Source organism: Coregonus clupeaformis, chromosome 25 (assembly GCF_020615455.1).
Source record: "Coregonus clupeaformis isolate EN_2021a chromosome 25, ASM2061545v1, whole genome shotgun sequence".
NCBI lineage: Eukaryota > Metazoa > Chordata > Actinopteri > Salmoniformes > Salmonidae > Coregonus > Coregonus clupeaformis.
The window spans coordinates 16,297,214-16,303,215 of record NC_059216.1 but is presented as its reverse complement, the minus strand read 5'-3'; positions in this window follow the sequence as shown (position 1 = coordinate 16,303,215).

Genomic DNA, 6,002 nt, shown 5'->3' with positions numbered 1-6,002 from the left:
TATAATTCACCAATACATTTCTTGGTAGTCCCAAAAATATTGCTATCAGGTTGTAAATCACAGCTGGCCTGGTACATTGTTTGCTGCCTCCATTCGGGATGCACTGTTTCAGTCATAATGACTCAATATTTTGGACAAAAACGGACGAATGTTACAAGGCTGGGAATGTCAATACAATCAAACTAGTAAGTGCAATGATCACAAGTCAGTCATAACGTGGCTAATATGCTAGCGTATTTATTTATGTAGCAAGCTAAAAACACAGAGCCTAACGTTAGCTAGATAGGTAACTGCTGCTAGGAGGACATCATGTCATTGGAAGAATGTGTGAGTGACTGACTTTTTCCCCTCGTATCATTTTTCAGTGGCTACACAGCTAGAGTTGCACGTTTCATTTTGTTAGCTAGCAAGAAATGTGAATCGCTTTGCTAGCCAGCTAGCTATGCTGAACGACTTTTATCCAGTTAGCACATCTCTTGCTTTTGCAAATTCACTCTGGCACGCTATCTACTCCGTTTTCAGTGCACTCTTGTCTGAGTGTGCCTAGAGTGCAGAATAACTGATTAATTTACGAATGCGCAACACCCGTTGAATATGACCGTGTCATGAAACGTAGGCAAAAAAAGTAATAGTTAGTCAAGAACGCTCAATATAACATGTAAACAGCCTAACCAGCTCTGCTAGGTCGAGTAAAATGGTCAGTGAGGTGTGTCTGGAAGTAGCTAGCTAGCAAGCTAGCCAACTTTAGTCAGTAAGCTTGGGTGCTTGGTTGGGACAACGCATGCATTGGCAGGCAAGCTGCAGAAGGATGAGCAGGCTATTCCCCATTGTTTATCAGTGCAATTTTGACGGCCAACTAGCTGAAAACGTTTGATAGGGTTTATCTAATGTTCCTTCGTTAGATTTTACCTCATCTTGCTCTGGCTAGCATTAGTTGTTGATCTTGTTGTTGTTGATGTGCATATAGGGAAAGATAGCCTACCTTTTTATGGTTGTTTGATCAATAGGACTGTAAAGTTCCCAAATGTAAGAGCACTCCCGTGGTATTTAGCTACATATTTGCAGAAAACCAATCAAGTGTATTTTGTGGCTTTTGCGCAATGCGTTCTAATGATCTAAAGTCGCGCTTTTGCAACTGCCTGCAAACACACAGTCCAGTTCTAAGTGATTGATGGCAGGCCCTTGTGGCAAATGGCTTATTTGCATATAGTCCTACTGTACCTCTGATTGGCTATGGCGCACCGGTCTGCGTAGACTCCGGTCCTGGATGAGACAGATGTTTTTATTAGGTTTTATTTCCTGCAGTGTCTATTAATCGTCCAGACACAAGGCCACTTTCCCACTCTATATTGCTACAGAACTTTCACAAATGCCTTAGTGTACGTACTTCGAAGAATTTAGGAAAATGTGAAGATTACCATATCTAAGTCCTCGCTTGTCAGAAAATGTAAAAAATTCTTCCTGGGGGTGTATATGAACAGATTTTAATAATATTTCATGTTGCTAAAATGCTGTCAGTTCCACTTTAAGTCATAGATCTATGTTGCGTATTTTGGCTGTCAAGTGTTTAAAATTCATCAACCTTTTTATGGGTGTCCCTGTAAAAGTCTCATTTGTATTGATTGTATTATTTTAATGACACCTTTTTCCAGTGGTGTAAAGTACTTAAGTAAAAATACTTTAAAGTACTACTTAAGTAGTTTTTTTTGGTATCTGTACTTTACTTTACTATTTATATTTTTGACAACTTTTACTTCACTACATTCCTAAAGAAAATAATGTACTTTTTACTCCCTACATTTTCTCTGACCCCCAAAAGTACTCGTTACATTTTGAATGCAGGACAGAAAATTGTTCAATTCACACACTTATCAAGAGAACATGCATGGTCATCCCTACTGCCTCTTATCTGGCAGACTCGCTAAACACAAATGCTTTGTTTGTAAATTATGTCTGTGTGTTGGTGTGTGCCCTGGCTATCTGTAAATTAAAAAAACAAGACAATTGTGCCGTTTGGTTTGCTTAATTTAAGGAATTTTTAATTATTCATACTTTTACTTTTACTTTTGATATTTAAGTATATTTTAGCAATTACATTTACTTTTGATACTTAAGTATATTTAAAACCAAATACTTTTAGACTTTTACTCAAGTAGCATTTTACTGGGTGATTTTCACTTTTACTTGAGTCATTTTCTATTAAGGTATCTTTACTTTTATTCAAGTATGACAATTGGGTACTTTTTCCACCACTGCATTTTTAAAATCTGTTTGACAGTCGTGAAATAAACATTTATTTATCTGTGTTTGGCAGTGCTGCAATAAAGTTCAGTCTGTATACATTTATGAAAATGTGTGTGTTTTCTTCCCAAAAAGAAGGACAGTTTTATGTTGGAGTCCACTGAGGTACATTTTCATCAACAAAAGAGACAGAAAGCACTGTATGTAACCAGGACAACACAAAAACCAATCATTTGATTGGCTCACATCAGGACCATGCCTTCCTTCAAAATGTTGAGTGTGTGTGTGTGTGTGTGTGTATTTTAGTTAGCTGCTTACACATACACTATTCATACATTTGAGTAACCCCTGAACATGTACATACTGTATAAAATACAACTAATAAGAAGGGGGAAATGAATGTTTTTGACATTGATTGAAAACACATCAAAGTATTTTGATGCCAACAAGCCCCTCTGGAAAAGGCTACACTTTCCTGTAGAAGAGCATAACTACAAGGTTAGCTGAGTGTGCCTAGCTTGAAGATGGTCAGGCAGTGTTTTAGGATCAGAGATTAGGGACTTTATTTTATGGTAGGTCTAGATACTGTAAATCACCAGGGTTTACCATACAATTAAATGGCATATTACACTTTAATTACACTGTTATAACCTAAGAATTAAACGTAAAGTAGTACACACACCAACTCCACATTAAAACTATCTGCTACAAATAGGAAGTAGATTTTTCAAAGTTAAACACCATGGCAAAAAATAAGCAAGTAAATTGGGCCGGAAGGACCCTTCTCTGTTCCAGTGGAAACCACAAGTGTCTCTCCATGGCAAGCCTCTCCACTTCTGCCAACAGTGCTACAACAGGACCAAGACCCAAGGAAGGAGGAATCTTGTGGAAGAATTTGAAGGTACATTAAAGTGCAATGCAAATAGTCTGGGTAGCCATGATTAGCTGTTCAGGAGTCTTATGGCTTGGGGGTAGAAGCTGTTAAGAAGCCTTTTGGACCTAGACTTGGCGCTCCGGTACCGCTTGCCGTGCGGTAGCAGAGAGCACAGTCTATGACTAGGGTGGCTGGAGTCTTTGATAATTTTTAGGGCCTTTCTCTGACACCGCCTGGTATAGAGGTCCTGGATGGCAGGAAGCTTGGCCCCAGTGATGTACTGGGCCGTACGCACTACCCTCTGTAGTGCCTTGCGGTCAGAGGCCGAGCAGTTGCCATACAAGGCGGTGATGCAACCAGTCAGGATGCTCTCGATGGTGCAGCTGTATAACTTTTTGAGGATCTGAGGACCCATGCCAAATCTTTTCAGTCTCCTGACGGGGAATAGGCTTTGTCGTGCCCTCTTCACGACTGTCTTGCCGATTTTGTCCTGCCGTACATACCTACACTTACGCTACGGTCACAAGACGCAGGCCTCCTTATTGTCCCTAGAATTTCTATGCAAACAGCTGGAGGCAGGGCTTTCTCCTATAGAGCTAAATTTTTATGGAATGGTCTGCCTATCCATGTGAGCGACGCAGACTCGGTCTCAACCTTTAAGCCTTTACTGAAGACTCATCTCTTCAGTAGGTCCTATGATTGAGTGTAGTCTGGCCCAGGGGTGCGAAGGTAAATGGCAAGGCACTGGAATGACAAACCGCCCTTGCTGTCTCTGCCTGGCCAGCTCCCCTCTCTCCACTGGGATTCTCTGCCTCTGACCCTATTACGGGGGCTGAGTTACTGGCTTACTAGTGCTCTTCCATGCCGTCCCTAGGAAGGGTGCGTCACGTCGTGCCAGGCTTTTTTGCGATATACTCGACTTGAGTGGGTTGATCACATGATGTGATCTTCAAGTCCGGTCTTGCGCCCCCTCTGAGATCTTTGTGGGCTATACTCAGCCTTGTCTCAGGCTGTGCTTTGGCAAAGTGGGTGGGGTTATATCCTGCCTGGTTGGCCCTGTCCGGGGGTATCATCAGACGGGGCCACAGTGTCCCCTGACCCCCCCTGTCTCAGCCTCCAGTATCTATGCTGCAATAGTCTATGTGCCGGGGGGCTAGGGTCAGTCTGTTATATCTGGTGTAATTCTCCTGTCTTAACTGGTGTCCTGTGTGAATTTAAGTATGTTCCCTCTAATTATCTCTCTCTCTCCCTCTCTCCCTCCCCTCCCAGAGGACCTGAGCCCTAGGACCATGCCTCAGGACTACCTGGCCTGATGACTCCTGGCTGTCCCCAGTCCACCTGGTCGTGCTGCTGTTCCAGTTTCAACTGTTCTGCCTGCGGCTATGGAACCCTGACCTGTTCACAGGACATGCTACCTTGTCCCGGACCAGCTGTTTTCGACTCTCCCTCTCTCTCTCTCTCTCTCTCTCTCTCTCGCTCTCTCTCTCTCTCTCTCTCTCTCTCTCTCTCTCTCTCTCTCTCTCTCTCTCTCTCCCCCTCTCTACCGCACCTGCTGTCTCAACCGAATGCTCGGCTATGAAAAGCCAACTGACATTTACTCCTGAGGTGCTGACCTTTTGCACCCTCTACAACCACTGTGAATATTATTTGACCCTGCTGGCATCTACGTTTGAACATCTTGAAGCACAATCTGGCCTTAATGGCCATGTTGTCTTATAATCTCCACCCGGCACAGCCAGAAGAGGACTGGCCACCCCTCAGCCTGGTTCCTCTATAGGTTCCTTCCTAGGTTCCTGCCTTTCCAGGGAGTTTTTCCTAGCCACCGTGCATCTACATCTGCATTGTTTGCTGTTTGGGGTTTTAGGCTGGGTTTCTGTATAAGCACTTTGTGACATCTGCTGATGTAAAAAGGGCTTTATAAATACATTTGATTGATTGATTGTATACATGTACACTGCTATGAAGTCACCACATCACAGATAAACGCAACCCAGTCTCCTAAGCAATACGTTCCATTTCCACGTTATTGCAAAGTGAACACACGGCTTCATTGTCGTACAGTAGCTGTCTTTTCTCTTGGTCAATTATAATCACAGAATCACTTGACATACCAGAATAACCTACCAGTGGAGTCCCCACTCATTGGTTGAGGCTTCCATTTATCAGAATAATAACTATGCGCACTCTCTGTGCAGGCTGTAATTTATAAACAAAGACACTGCTTAAATGTTTTGCTATGGCAGGTTCAAACTCTGGTTTTAATAATTTTAGAATGTAGCCTACACCAACAGGATTGGCCAGTTTATGTGAACACACAGCTAGGCACTTGGCAAGAGGCACAATCTTTTAATTTTAATTTTATTTCACCTTTATTTAACCAGGTAAGCCAGTTGAGAACAAGTTCTCATTTACAACTGCGACCTGGCCAAGATAAAGCCAAGCAGTGTGATAAAAACAACAACACAGAGTTACATATGGGGTAAACAAAACAAAGTAAAAAATACAACAGAAAATATATATACAGTGTTTGCGAATGTAGTAAATTATGGAGGTAATGCAATAAATAGGCCATAGTGCAAAATAGTTACAATTTCGTATTAACACTGGAATGATGGATGTGCAAAAGATGATGTGCAAATAGAGATACTGGGGTGCAAATGAGCAAAATAAATAACAATATGGGGATGAGGTAGTTGGGTGGGCTAATTTCAGAAGGGCTGTGTACAGGTGCAGTGATCGATAAACTGCTCTGACAACTGATGCTTAAAGTTAGTGAGTGTCACGGTTTCGGCCGAGGCTGCTCCTCCTCCTGGTTCGGGCAGGCTTCGGCGTTCGCCGTCCCCGGAGTACTAGCTGCCACCGTTTCTGTGTTCCATTGCTTTTGTCT